Below are 15894 nucleotides of genomic sequence, written 5' to 3'. Positions count from 1 at the left end.
TCACCCATAGGTTCTTATGTTAAATATCCGAAAACTAGAGTGTACATTGTAGGTGTAGGGTGGTGACATCTACAGCTCAGTTTGTGCTCTGTGTAAGTAGGTCCATTGTCCAAGTCATGCCCATTCCTGGGCTGCAATGTCATGACCAGGTTTATTTTCCCCTCTGGATGCCATGTATGATGTAGTAATACATATATAACTAGCCCCGAGGTTACGCGACGACACGGGGCTTATGTGGTGTTGTCTCTGTTATGCTAATCACAAGTTTTGTGTCGGAGTTAATCACACAGCTTCAGCGACCACCTCTCCTATCACTGATGACAGCCGCGGCCTCGGTGGCATTCAGCTTGTCAGGTCTGGTTTGCCAGGAACTTTTGAGCATTCACTTCTCGCTCTGCGCTGATAAAGGGTTATGGCAGATGGGTGTTTCATGTCTGTCTTGCTGGCTGTGCAAGGACCCCGGATTTGCAGGCTGGTAACTTGTGCAGATAGCAAAAAGCAGATGTTCTGCAGCCATGTAAAAGTGTTACATAAATGTATACTCACATGGCAAACAGGTAACAAAAAATATCCATGACCATCAAGGCTTCTTTCACACTAGCGTTAACTGCAATCCGTCACAATGCGTCGTTTTGCCGAAAAAACGCATCCTGCAAAAGTGTTTGCAGGATGCGTTTTTTCACCATTGATTAACATTAAGCGACACATTGTGACGGATTGCCACACGTCGCACCCGTCGTGCGACGGATGCGTCGTGCAGTGGCGGACCGTTGGGAGCAAAAAACGCTACAGGTAACGTTTTTTGCTCCCGACGGTCCGCTTTTTCCGACCGCGCATGCGCGGCCGGAACTCCGCCCGCACCTCCCCGCACTTCCCCGCACCTCACAATGGGGCAGCGGATGCGCTGGAAAAATGCATCCGCTGCACCCGTTGTGCGGCGGAGACAACGCTAGCGTCGGGGACCTCGGCCCGACGCTAGTGTGAAAGAAGCCTAACAGAACTATGCACCAGCAGGGCGCATCGGACCCGATTAATGATGGCAAAAAAACAGCCAACACTGGATTGAAAGTGGTTGTTTCATCGGTATTTTTTGCGCCTGTGTTGTTGCCATCATTAATCGGGTCCGATGTGCCCTGCTGGTGCATTTGTTTGGAGGCTTCAGCAGGTAATCATCTCTGCTTTTTTCTCTGTGATTTTTTTTTCAATTTTCTGGAGGATTTTTAAGTCCTCTTTTTGTGTCTGTGAGCTTTCACTTCTGACTGCTCTCACTGATCTCGCCCTTCTTTCAGAAGAAGATTGTACCTACCGTAGATCTCCACAGCATGGAGAGGGAAGAAAGTGTAAAGGTCGGCCAGGGTAGTAGTCGTGGCTGAGTTTTTCGGGTGTCTGATACCCTGGTCTCCCTTTACAGGAAAAGGTGTTCCTTATATTGCCTCTTGTGCTCAGTACTCACTGTGCTGTCAGTGTCCCCTTTGCTGCGCTGGCAAACAGCTGCTTCTGGCTCCCAATAAATAGAGACCCAGTCCAGGGCAACTCTCAGCTGAACAAATGTATTCACTTCAGGACACAGCACCTCCAAGCAGTTTGCAGCCTTTCCATCACAGATGATACAGCATATCACTTCATCTTTCCCTTCTCTGTTTCCTGCATCACTAAGTGGTTCCGCGGGTCGGGGTGTCTCAGATGGCCCCTCAGTGTCCTCCCTGTGAAGCGTTACTTTGGTGAAGCATCGTCTGCCTGTTTCGCCCCAGACATCAGTGATTCAGCCCACGAAGCTATCCGCCACATTCTGGAGCGACCTGCCCGTACACTTTTACGGTGACCTCTTTGTCTTCCTCCACTTCCTTTCTTTGCTGTAGGATCTGCTGTACTTGGCTCTTCTCTACACTCTGGATGGCTGGGCACACGCTTAAACGTTACAGGAGGTATCTGGCAGCTCGGGCATATAGCCCACCCGAGCACTAAGGGGTCTAACCCCCCTACTGACTAATACAGGAAGACCTTCCTGACTTATTCCCAGCTAACCCCTTCTACCGTTAACTTCTACAGTGCTACATACAGGGTAACGACCTCTATGTCCCCATCTAGTAGTCATAACCCAAACTGCACTGTCCCTATTAAACACATGCTGCAGCAACATTCAATACAGTATAAATATACATATCCAGTACGAAACCACGCAACAACGGTATAGATAAATATATATTCATATATATGCAATAACAACATGGAGGCTTAAAGGGGTAAGGCTCTCAAACCCTTACAAAAGCATCTCTGGTAATGCAGAGAAAACGAGCTATAGAAAAGGAGGAGAGTACATGAAAAGGAAATAATTGCAGAATAGCTAATTTATAGTGATGAGCGAATATACTCGTTACTCGAGATTTCTCGAGCACGCTCGGGGGTCCTCCGAGTATTTTTTAGTGCTCGGAGATTGAGTTTTAATTTCCCCAGCTGAATGATTTACGGCTATTAGCCAGCCTGAGTACATGTGGGGGTTGCCTGGTTGCTAGGTAACCCCCACATGTAATCAAGCTGGCTAATAGCTGTAAATCATCCAGCTGCGGCGAAGAAAACAATCTCCAAGCACTAAAAAATACTCGAGGACCCCCGAGCGTGCTCGAGAAATCTCGAGTAACGAGTATATTTGCTCATCACTACTAATGAAGGCACCAACACCCAGATACACACCTCTCATGTCCAGCCTATATCACAGGCAGAGACTCTCGAGAAAAATCTGAAACTTTGATCGGGCTGCAAGCTGCATATCAGGGTGTGTAAAAATGAATGAAGGAATGAGGATTGCAGCCTAACGAGAACCTTTCACAAAATGTTCCATGTTGAGCTGGACACGCAATGTAACACTGGCTGCAGAGAGGGATAAGGCGGCTCGTTTCTTTTTATTTTGTATTCCGCCTCTCTGTTGCCGAGGTATTAGGCTATGTGCACACGTTCAGGATTTTCTGCAGAATTTTCCTGAATAAAACCGGACTTTTTCTGCAGGAAATCCGCATGCGTTTTTTCCCGGAGCTTCCCAATGCATTAAATAGCGTGAAAAACGCGAAAAATCCGCAAAATTAATGAACATGCTGCATTTTTTACCGCAAAAAAAAACACATCATGTGCACAAAAATTGTAGAATGCATTAAAAATGATGGGATGCTTAATGTATGCGTTTTTTAAGCGTTTTTATAGCGAAGAAACGCGAAAAATGCGTGAATAATCCTGAACGTGTGCACACAGCCTTAAAGAGGTTGTCCACTACTTTTACATTGAAGATGTATCCTTAGGATAAGTCATCATTGTCTGGCCGGGGTCCGACACCCAGAACCCTCGCCAATTGGCTGTTGCCTGAAGTACTCACTTGCCAAGCTGCACGGTCTACTGGTAGTGGCCGGGGGGGTCTGGTTACAGCACATTCGCGTCCTATTCAAATCAATAGGAGGGGATGTGCAGTACCCTGCGGCGGTCACTACCGGTAGACAGAGCAGCTTGGCTAGGGAGACCTTCCGGCTGACACCGATAACAGCTGATCAGCGGAGGTGGCAGATCAGACATTGATGACCTATCCTAAGGATACGTCATCAATGTAACCTCTTCAGCAAAGAATTGGCACATGATTAGTTAACTTAAGTTAAAGGGATATTCCCATCTTCAAGATCTTATCCCAGTATATAGTAGGTATAATAATATTAGCAAATGCATCCTATTAGAAATCAGAAGAACAATACTACATTTCTTTGTCTCTTACCCCTTGTGCAGGGCACTGCAGTGGTTAAAGAATCCATGGTTATGACCAATAACATCTGTCACTATGAGTGTTCGGAACCGTGGATACCTAAGCTATTGCAATGCCCTGCACATGGGGTAGGCGGCATAGCGAATAAGAATAACTGTACCCCTGATGATGTAAAAGTTCAGTTTCCATCCTTTATTCCTCTTGTGCTAGTTAAGCAGCTTCCTCAGTTGTATGGTGAAAGATTGTAGCTACTGAATTGAAGTGATGTTTTGTTATATTAACCCTGTGACTTGTTCCTCTTGACTTTTGCTGGAGGATGTACTGAGCCTAAACCTGTGACTGATCCTGCTGATTTCAGCTGCTCATCACTTGTGTATAGGGATATTTCCAAGATATAAAAGCCGAGGCTTTCCCATGATGATTATTTAGTGAGTTTTTGATGTTATAGATTTTTTTGCAGCATTTCTGCACCTATTGGGTTTTCGCCTCTCTTGTTGGTATGTCGTTAAAAAGAAAGCCACTTTATTTAGGATACTTCTCGGTATTTGACAACTTTACTGTTAGGGTACCGTCACATTAAGCGACGCTGCAGCGATAGCGACAGCAATGCCGATCGCTGCAGCGTCGCTGTGTGGTCGCTGGAGAGCTGTCACACAGACCGCTCTCCAGCGACCAGCGATGCCGAGGTCCCCGGGTAACCAGGGTAAACATCGGGTTGCTAAGCGCAGGGCCGCGCTTAGTAACCCGATGTTTACCCTGGTTACCAGCGTAAAAGTTAAAAAAACAAACAGTACATGCTCACCTGCGCGTCCCCCAGCCTCTGCATCCTGACGCTGACTGAGCTCCGGCCCTAACAGCACAGCGGTGACGTCACCGCTGTGCTTTCACTTTCAGTTTAGGGCCGGCGCTTTAGTGTCAGGAAGCAGAGGCTGGGGGACGCGCAGGTGAGTATGTACTGTTTGTTTTTTTAACTTTTACGCTGGTAACCAGGGTAAACATCGGGTTACTAAGCGCGGCCCTGCGCTTAGTAACCCGATGTTTACCCTGGTTACCAGTGTAAAATATCGCTGGTATCGTCGCTTTTGCTGTCAAACACGGCGATACACGGCGACCTAGCGACCAAATAATGTGCAGACCTTCTAGCAGCGACCAGCAATTTCACAGCGGGATCCAGATCGCTGCTGCGTGTCAAATACAGCGATATCGCCATCCAGGTCGCTGCAACGTCACGGATTGCTGGCGATATCGCCTAGTGTGACGGTACCTTTAGTCTTGTGTGGTTTACGTGTGTTTCTAGTTCCTTTCTGCAGTGTATTTTCCGCATCCATTCTATGGGAACATCCGCACATAAAACTCGGTGTGTCCGTAAAATAAATTGTCATGTTGCGGATTTCATACACTTTGGTGTAAATGTAAGACTACTTTTTTTTTTTCCCCACAGTCAAAAACTCATCATGGAAACATAACCTCACCCTGCTTTCTTCAAGGCCCCCATCTGGTCTGAATTATCATTATTGACCATAACCGCCACATTAGGAAAGTTGGCTGAAGCCTCAGGTTTCAGTAGGACCAACTGGCTATGCTTAATGTTGGAGTAAAGGTGTATCGGACATGTTGAATTTCATCGTCAAATCTTTTTGTTTTCACAGGAGAGATAATAAAACTTTTCCCCTTGAAAATACATGAACACTCAGCGGGCCAAACATTAGTCCGTTGGGCGGAGGGTCAGTAGAGATGGTTTTCTGCTGAACTGTCCTTCAGATGTCAGCCATCTAGGGTGGATGGGCACTTACTGACTCTGCTCACGGAGACGAGAATTGGTCTATTGGACATATGCAGACCGGGGAACCTGATTTGGTGCATTGTACAGGAACTATTGCAATCATGTTAGATGACTTGTTTGGCTGTATGACTCAGATTCTGGAGATGTCACCAAGTCACCCATTCTGTCATTGTGCCACAACAGTTTTGTGTCTTTCGCGGCTACGCGATATAAAATTGGCTTGGCGGTGGCCCTCATTTTGATAGCCAGCAAATGCCGAGTATCATTGAAGGCAACCAAACATTAAACTTCTCGCTATAGACCACCTTTTAACTTTGTTCCTCCAGCTCTTTTCAATCCCCAGGTTTTTTTTTCTCCAAAGTAGAACATCTTGTCATTGAGAGATGTACGTGATCGGTGACTAAGTGACTTCTTTGGAAACACTTTCGTAGAGCAGTAGACCTAGGCTGGAATCTGAAGTGATCGTTTTGTCAGAGTTCCTGTTAAATTTCACTTTTGCTACCCTCTTGGGCACTTGCCAGCACCCCTTCTCATGTGCTTGGAGAGTGCACCTGTTACGGATTTGAGCAGACACGATTTTAAGACGTGTAAGTGCCACCTCCCGCGTGTTAGGTGACCCTGCCTGGTTGTTCACAGCATCTCACATGTTCCTAGTGCGTAAACTGCACAACATGTGCACCAAAGTGGCTGTAAGTGCAGAAGGGTCTAGTTGCAAAGATGGTTAATTATACTCCTGCTAGACCGGTGGGTTACATTCACATTAGTTTATATACTACAGAATTGAGACATCAACTCACCTTTTCCATGACTTATCAATTTAAGTGGTTTCAAAATCACTTTTTCTTTATTTTAACATGAGTATAGAGAATTTATTTCTGATGCAGCAAAAATCTGAATTTAGCTGTAGACTTTTGGTAGATTTTTGACCCTTTACTTTGGGTGAAGGCCACACCTAATTTTCATCATAATGCCTGGTTTGATGATCAGCAGCAGGCCTGTGGAGCAGATGATCCCACTTAGTTTTTCAGAGCCCCATTCACACAATCACATGTATTGTACTACTTAAAACAAATTCTCCAAACCTGAATGTGGCGTGCAGAGCGAAGTGACTGCAGTGCAATTGGTGTTCTTCTCACCAGCAGTGGTAGTGCGATACATGGACACAACACCAAGAAGCGTTTTTCAGACTTGGGCCTCAATCACACCTCTGTTCTTGTACGAGTGCTATCCATGGTTTTCACGGATAGCACTCGTACTTATGATAGTCTGTGGAGCCATTCACATGTCCATGATTTATTTCATATCTATCTGTCTATGGGTCAGTAAACAAATCCAACAGGACTGTCAAAATGGAGGTACCTTTTAATTTTTTTATTTTTTCCACATACAAGAAATACTGGCTCAGATCAAAATCGCTGGTGAAACTAGGATCTTTTTTTTTCTCGAAAAAACAAATGTGAATGCACCCTTGGTTGTAGCACCCTGCTGTATTCCTGTTTTTTGGCTGATTGAAATGTTCTTTTTGTTCCACATTTCATTTTTTGGCACAGACCTTGGAGTCTTAGCATATTTGTCATCCATCAGATGATGTCCTAGTTTCGGTGTCCTGCACTAAGTAAAATCTTACCGTTTTGCTATATTGGTTTAGACGTTTGAGGCATTCAATCACGGTTGTATTACTGAAATCTGCAACGAAGTTATAAGGCAGCCCAGAAATTAGAGTTTTTTGTGATTCACACACGTTAACCGTTTTCTTTTCATGATTAACCATTTATTCTAAAGACTTAGGTTTTGCTAGAACTTAAAAAAAATGGCAAATGGGACCCCACCTAAACGAAACTGTAGTAATATAAATTGTGGTGTCCTGTCATAGATCTTCTGCACAAAGAAGAATCCCTGTAATATTGCGAGAGAGAACAGACGGTACCAACTGAACCAGTCTTGAATCTGAGTGGGACCCTTCTGCGTTTGGACCTCTTACTATGGCCAGAAGTACCTCCGGGATTGGGAAGTTTCTTTGCCTTAGTGCTTTAGTCTGTGAAGTAATCATATGCTTCGCATTCTTCTTTGCATTACAGAGCTTTTGATTAACCCGAGGCAATGTGACATATGCAATGTTTAATTCCCCATTTGGCGCTGATTGGAGCGGTCATGTCCTATTTGGCGGTTCCTTTAGTTAAGTTCCCGATTTGGCTAATCTCCAGGTGTCACTTAACAAAGATCATTCTTTGTACTCCCGTTTGGCTCCGAATCAAAGTGTTCAGTTTCAGATCTTCCAAGTCATCGTTAATATTGAACCAGTCCATTTGGACGCTCTAAGCTGCCCAGTCATTAACCTTTTATGGTTCCTGCCGCGGTTAAGCTTCATTCGTGGCGTGAATAAAATTCCTCCGATGTATAAATTACGAGGGGAAGCGCAGACTCTTGGCCAATCTGACGCTTTGCAACCTGAACTTATACCATTTGGACCTGATGAAAGAGGGTAACGAAGAGTTGTTCAACTGACAGAAATAGCTTGCGGCAGCTGGCCTCCGTATCCCGTTCAGCGTGGTCGCTTATATATTCTATATTTGTGATATAGCGAGGGCAGGCTCGGATATAAGGCAGGATGAAGGCTTTAATGGCAAGCGCAGCTGCATTAAGGGCTGAGATTTTCAGCTGTCAATATATTCTTCTTGAGGGTAATAGTGACAGTTTTACTACTTCTTGTGTTCCTTTAATTTTTTTATTCTTTTTTATTCTATTAGGTTTGCGTATCAATTTAAGCATTTTGAGGTTGGTGATTTTTCCATTGCTGCCTGGAGACGTTCCAATGGAGATGGCTGATTTATATGGCACCTGCCTTGTACTCCGCACTCTATAAGATTACAGCACAAGATACGTTACATAACATATTAACGAACATGCACATTACATAATCTGGAAACATTCACGCGGCGGTTTATTACTTCGGCTGCAATAAGCGTGCAGAGGCCTAATATGGGATCGACGGGCGCGAATATCATAGATATCAAATAAAGTATGGAATATGCCGAAGTGTGAAATATACAACAGCCATATTGAAGAAAAGTGGAAGATCTATCAGCCATAGCAGTTTGCTTTCCTATAGGAGTGTCTTGTTTCTTATTGATCTGTAAGGCCACGTTCACACGTTCAGTATATGGTCAGTATTTTACAGCAGTATATGTAAGCCAAAACCAGGAGTGGATGATGAATGCAGAAGTGGTGATGTGTTTCTATTAGACTTTTCCTCTGATTGTTCCACTTCTGACTTTGGCTTACAAATACTGATGTGTGAACGTGGCCTTAGGGCGCAATAGGGATTTGGCAGTGATTGTTGATTTGGGATACCATGTTGTTAGCTTGTTGCAAAACCTGTTCTTATGGAAAGAGTTGGATGAGTGCAGTGATGAGCAACATGTTGTTTAGTGATTAGCGAACTTGCTCAGATAACTTTTTTTATTCGAGTATCTAGGGCGTGCTCAGATGATATATTTGAGTCCCCGCGGCTGCGTGTTTTGCAGCAGTAGACAGCCGCAACACATGCAGAGATTGAAAAAATTGGAGTGCGACTCAACAGGACTGGATTTTCCTTTTTTCTTTTTCAAAAGAAAATATAGTGCATACAAAAGAAAAATTTACGTGGTCGACATGACCCAGTCGAAGTGATGAGCGAATACTCATCGTTACTCGAAATTTCCCGAGCACGCTCTTGTCCTCCGAGTATTTTTTAGTGCTCAGAGATTTAGTTTTCATCGCCTCAACTGAATGATTTACAGCTATTAGCCAGACTGAGTACATGTGGGGGTTGCCTGGTTGCTAGGGAATACCCAGATGTAATCAAGCTGGCTAGTAGCTGTAAATCATCCAGCTGCGGCGAAGAAAACTAAATCTCTGAGCAGTCACAAATACTCGGAGGTCACCTGAGCGTGCTCGAGAAATCTCGAGTAACAAGTATATTCGCTCATCACTACTAGTCATGGGTTGAGCCAGACTCCAATTTTTTTTCTTTGATGTGAGGCCAGTGCGAGGTCGGTGTCTGAACCCCAGGTGGATGAGCATGGAGCAGCTGGGTGAGCTGGAATCAAGTTTCTATACATGCAGGGATTGCCTGTTTTTGTGTTGTGACTGTCTACCGCCCGAGCATGCTCAGATAACGCGTTCTTTCATCATTAGTAGTTATCCCTGATGTATTTCAGTGCTAAAGTCCTGAGTAGCATTTTCACCAGATTTCTGGCAAAAAAAAAAAAGCTTTGAAAAGTTAGTAGTTTTGTTTTTTTTTGAGCAAAGCAAGATTCTGCAAGACAATTGTGACTTCTTTTCACTCCATACTGGGACAGGACCGGGGCTTGGTGACCTCTACTCGTCAAATTCATGAGGAATGGGAGCATTTGCTGGAGTAACAATTGTGGCAAGGGGTACATAGCAGTGCATGGCCACTACTCGCCTCGCCGGGTGCCCACGATCCGGAACTAGCAGCGCTTTGGACGTTGAACCATGCGGATTTATCGTGTCCAATAAATTCTATTGATGTAATTTCTCTTGCAAAGACTCGCATCTGCACAAGAGAAATTGACATGCTGGGGTCTGGAAAGACGCTCCGCATGTCCGTCTCCGCCGGTGATCTGCAGGCATCTGTGGATGCATTGTGCACATGGGATTTCTTGAAATCCCATCCACTATGCTGTCACAGCTGGCCACTGCGGGTTTGACGCTGCATAAATATGCAGCATTAAACCCACAGAAATTACTGATCATGGGCACGAATCCCTAGAAGCTCTTATTTCACATGTGCAGTGATGGTCTGGATCACTCTCTGGGCAAATAGTCTGTGAAGGTGCCCCAACTAGTGCTGCGACTCCATTATTCAGAGAATTAAAGGGCATCCTGGCCACCGACTAATGAGCAATGGCATGGTGGGAAAGCCTAAACGGTTAGTTGAAGGATGATCGGTAGGGGTCGTAGTGGTGATTGCCCCCCAGGTGATAAGACATTCTCCTCTGTCCTATAGATGTATGAAAAATGTTCTTGGTGGACATCCTCCAAGAGGTTATTGGGTTGAGAAGCTCCTCTACACTGTATTTTGAGCAATTTGTTTTACATCATTTATTGAAATATATCGTGCTGTAGTTTGCAGACTTCTTGGTAACCTCCGTCCTAAATCTTCTCTGGAGTTTCTGTCTCCTTAGAGGACTTTACTGTGATGTCGATAGCAGTTGTAATCTGAAGCCATTGGTACAGACAAAATCTGATTTCTATTGACTTATTATGGTTCATCTCATAATCGGATGTACAGCACATATGGTGGATACTAACAAGTTTGGTTTCTAAAAGTTGTTCATCTCCAGCAAATGAGAATTCTGAAAACAAAGGCAGATTACCGACCAAATGATGTTTGCAATGCACGCTGCCAAAATACATTCATATTTGGAACAGCTTGTGTAAAACACACTATCTCTGCCGCTTCTCCGCATTAGGAGATGTCTGCCAAGTTACAGCCCGTCATTCGTAATTCAAATAGGTGCCTTTATTTGGGAACTGACAGGTTGGTATAGTCCATAAGAAGACCAGATGGTCAATAAAAAAAGAAAAATATAAATGTGTGTGTATATATATATATATATAATATATATCTCACCCCCATGTACAGTGATCTGCAAAAGTGAGTGCTCCCTTTGAAAAGTAAGAATTTAATCTCTCACCCGACACAAGAACAAGTTCCAAAATTTTGACAAGACTGTGTTTCATAGAACATTTTTATTTTTTTTATATACCGTATATATTTTTATATCCCTTTCATTACAAAATCTTCAGTTTTACCCAAACTAGTTGAGGAAAAAATAATTACAGTACACCCCAAAGCAAAATCTTCTAACCCTAGTGTTTTGTATGACTTGCGTGATCTTAAAAGACCGCACCAAGTGTTCTAGGCATGGAATGAACAAGTTGGCGACATATTGCAAGAACTATCTTTTTCAATTCTTCAAGAACAACCTCGAATGATGGGAGCACATTCTTTTTTACTATAGTGCAATACATCTGTGAATTTATGATGCCATCAATGAAGTGTAGCTTCCCGACACCAGCAGTACTCACGCTGCTCCACATAAGAATACTGCCACCACCATGTTTCACTGTAGGCACCATGCATTTTTCTTTATACTTTTCACTCTTCTCCCATACATTTCTGAAGCTATCAGTTCCAAAAAACGTTTACCTTGATCTCATCACTCCAGAGTATAGAGTCTCGGAACTTTTCATTGTTGGCTTTTTGTGCATGGTGTCATGCCTCTGGATTCAGTCTGGTGGTCCCGTGCTCTTCGGTCTGTGTCTCTCTGTCCGGTGAGCCACAGCAGGTTCTGTCGCTGTCCGGGAGATGATTACTTTTTGCCTTTGTCTATTCCTTTCGGACAGCAGATGTTTTCCATTTGTTATTTAGCCTGTATGTTCCTTGGGAGATACAAGATACACTCGACAGCCTTTCAGTGAGCCATGTCCAAGTTGTCTTCTCTAGTTTTACCTTCAGGGGTTATACAAGTTGTGTTGAAGCTGCAATGGTTTGCGTTACCGGATCCTTTTGTCTCTACAGGAACCGGGTGGGGTTTGTGCAGTTTTTTCATAGCTAGATCCTATTACCCTGTGTTTACTACCACATGTGCATAACACATGGGCTATAGGAGAGACTTCCTTTGTGGATGACACCCATTCATGCCATTCCTCTACAGTGTGCGCCATACTGTCACTCGAAACGCCACCCCGATTTTGGCATTCTACTTTAGCTAACTGCAGTGAACTTGCATGATGCTATTTTTCAACGCTTCTCATCAGAGGATGCTCCTGTTGAGGTGTTGACTTCTGTCGTTGGTCTGGATATCTCATGAGTTGGTTGCAGTTCTAGGTATGTTATATTTTTGTATCACTTTTTCTATAGTATTCTGATTGATAAGTAAAGCTTTGCTTAACTTCTGGTAGCCTTCACCTTTCTTCTGTAAAGAAATTTTCTTTCTCCGGGCTTGTGACGCTTCTCTTCCGTGTGGTGCCATTGCTGACCACATGAAATGAGAAAAGATTTCCTTTAAGTAACGCCTATTTTATAGATTTCCTTTAAGTAACGCCTATTTTATAGTCAAGTGTCTGCTGGACACTTAGTTAATGAAAAATTAGACTCGGTGACTTGTCTCCCCGTCAACCACAGTTGTCGGAGGTGACTGGTGGGGGCTATCTACCTTCTGTAAATTGAGAACACATGAACGCTCCACTGAGTTGAGCATTCATGTATATAGGGCAGCTAGGAGAGGATGAGATGTGCTTTATGGATGCCCAGCTTTAGGCCTGGTTCACATCTGCATTGGAGACTCAGGCATCCTTGATAGGACTGCAACGGACTCCGCTACAATCAGTATGTGCAGACCATTTTATGATTGATCCAGTTTTCTAGGATTGAACAGAAATATTTAGCGCAGAGGTTCTTTAACATTGAATAGCAGAGCCATAAACTCAGATATCTTTTTATCACGTCTCCCCCGGTTCTATTAATGGCTCTGGTAATTCCTTACTTCCAGCCACCGCTATGTAGATCAGTGGGGGTGCTGGTTGTGGGACACCCATCAATATGGTTTGGATAAGTTATCAGTTGTCACCGGACAACTTCATTAAACTTTTTTTTTTTTCCTCATCACTGCTTCAGATTATAAACCGTAGCTAATCATACGATTGCAGCCACATTATAGTGGTAATGCAGGGCTCGATCGTCTAGCTACAACGTGCTCTTTGCTGGTCCTGTGGCTGATGGACACATGACATAACCTGACATAAGATGGGGTAATATTAAGCCACCATAGTAATTCCCATACAAGGACACGTGTGTTAACAAAAAAAAAAATCACCTCCCGCCTTTACCCCCCGCTGAATGCGTGTTCTGCGTTCTAGGATCTCTTTCAAGTATAATATTTAGTTACCTCTTACCTAGTGAGCCGGGGGTGTCGGGACAAAATTACCAGCATTCTTTACTTGTGGTTGCAGCATTTTGCCATCTGGAAGCTGATACTAAATCTATCTTGGTATAATATGAAAATATATTAAAACTGAAGCAGCTGTTCTATGTGTGATATGTGAGGAAAGAATGTGTATATAGCTTTAATCGTGCGAGTTCAGCAGTTCAGGTTGTAGTCCTCGTCAGGAGCGGATTTTTTTTTCCCCCTCATAGGTCGGGTTCACATGGTCATAATTTAGTCAAGTTGCTTTACTATGCCGGCAGTAGCCAGTGATCTTGCAGTTGGATTCCCAGAAGGACTATGTCAGATTCCATAAAACTTCAAGAGGTCTGAAATATGGGCTAGAGCAATGTTTCTCAACTCCAGTCCTCAAGACCCACCAACCGGTCATGTTTTCAGGATTTCCTTCGTATTGAACAGGTGATGGAATTAATGCTTGAGCAGGCAATGAAATTATCACCTGGGCAATACTAAGGAAATCCTGAAAACTTGACCTGTTGGTCGGTCTTGAGGAATGGAGTTGAGAAACACTGGGCTAGAGGGTCGTTGTATCGGAGTTCATCATGATTTGCTGTTTTGAAAGTCCCTTTAAGATATACTTCTGATAGTGACCTATTCCTATTTTATAAATACTGCATTGGTTCATAGCTCACACCTCTTAATCATCAGTATTCATTCGGTCCCATTGCCCCCAGTATATAACATCTAGCTCCTCAGCCTCTCGTCTACCTAACGTGTGACAGAATGGCTGGTGATAAAGAGCTCACTGATTTCAGCAATAAATCCTGTAGTAGGAGCCATCAGTGTAACAAGTCAGTTCCCATCTAAATCTTCCCCCCCATAAACCGTGAGGAATATTATTGAGAAGTGGAGAGGCTGCAGCAACTCGGTGACGAAGTGGAGACCACGTAAAGTAACAGAGCGGGGTCACCGAGTGCTGAGGAGCAGAGGGCAGAAAAGTCAAGAACGCTCTGCTGATACCATAAATGCAGAGTCCAAACCTCCTCTGGTATGCCTGAACAGCTGTAGACAAGCCTTACAACACCAAGCACAATGCCAGGAATGAAATGTAGTGGGGTAAAGCAGCTTCCTCTGGACCCTGGAGCAGTGGAAGTGTGTTTTATGCACGGACAAATCGCTCCTTATCTGAGATCAAGTTGACGAGTCTGGGTTTGACCAATGACACACTGATGTTACTAGAATGACAGCATTATTTCTCCTCCAAATTGTTAAGCTGGCACCGTGCAATGGGGTTGTTTTTCAAAGGGTGACCTAAGCCATATAGTTCCAATGAATGGAAATCTTAATGCCTTCTGCATGTAAGACCTTTTCGAAAATATGTAGCTTCCAACTTTGTGGGAACAATTTGGGGAAGGCCCTTTTCTGTTCCCCATTAATCTACCCTGGTCCATAAAGACATTGTTAGGGGGAGAGTATGGCATGGAAGAACTTGAGTGACCGCACAGAGCCCTGTCCTCAACCCTAGGGAACACTTTCGAGATGACCTCTGAGATCAAAAGCCGGGTCCTGCTGTTCAGCATTGGTGTCTGACCGTGCAAATGCTCTTCTGGATGAACGGGCAAAAATTACCAAACACTTCCAAAATCTTATAGAAACCCTTCCCAGAAGAGCGGGAGCAGTTATGGCTGCAGACTCCATAGTAATTTATATGGATCTCGAATAAAAGCTTGTGTAATCTGGAGGGGGCACATACTTTTGTTTTTGTAACTGCATGTTTGGCCAATCCAAGCATACATATTCATGGGGTAAATGTTGGAAGACGAAACTGGCTTTAGGTATGTTTTTTTTTTTTGTCTAATTTTTTTTTTATATGGTTGATAATACGCACATGTGCAGATTATTCCTTATGCAAAACTATAAATTTAACCAACCCCATTACTAAACAAGAATTAAAGGGATTATCCATGATAAATTATTAATAATAATAATTAATTGTTTTGCTACTATTGACCTAAAAACTTAACAAGCCGTTAGCTTCTAACTTTCTGCCTGTTCTACTTGGCGCTGGCACATAGCCGTCATTGACCGCTCCTGCCGGCACTTCAGCTACATCAACATCATTCTGACAGCCGACTCCCGACTGCCTATCTGCATGATGTTGACAGTCACGTCCCGTCAAGGGATCAGAAGAGGAAGAGCTCCTCTGTTGATGTGAAGTCAGTGGAAGCTGCTGAATTGCTGGCAGGAGCGGTCAGTGACCACTGTGTATCTGCAGAGATCGGTGCTGGGCACAAGTAGGTAGCCCTTAGTTAAAAAAAAAAAAAAAAAATAATAGTCCTAGATGTCTCCTCTGTTAATCATGAGTCTAATTATAGGGCTGCTCTTGCCCACCGCCATGCATAATTTGCTAAGCAGTT

The 15894-nt window shown here is 43.8% G+C and overlaps 1 protein-coding gene across 8 annotated transcripts in view; it reads left to right on the top strand.

Moving 5' to 3' along the window:
- BTRC (beta-transducin repeat containing E3 ubiquitin protein ligase) overlaps positions 1-15894 on the top strand; it is a 344864-nt gene that overhangs the window by 106342 nt on the left and 222628 nt on the right. The window lies entirely within an intron of this gene.

This window comes from Ranitomeya variabilis, chromosome 4 (genome assembly GCF_051348905.1).
Source record: "Ranitomeya variabilis isolate aRanVar5 chromosome 4, aRanVar5.hap1, whole genome shotgun sequence".
In the NCBI taxonomy this organism is placed as follows: domain Eukaryota; kingdom Metazoa; phylum Chordata; class Amphibia; order Anura; family Dendrobatidae; genus Ranitomeya; species Ranitomeya variabilis.
Note: the sequence above shows the minus strand (reverse complement) of the source record. Positions and strands in the feature narration are given on the sequence as shown.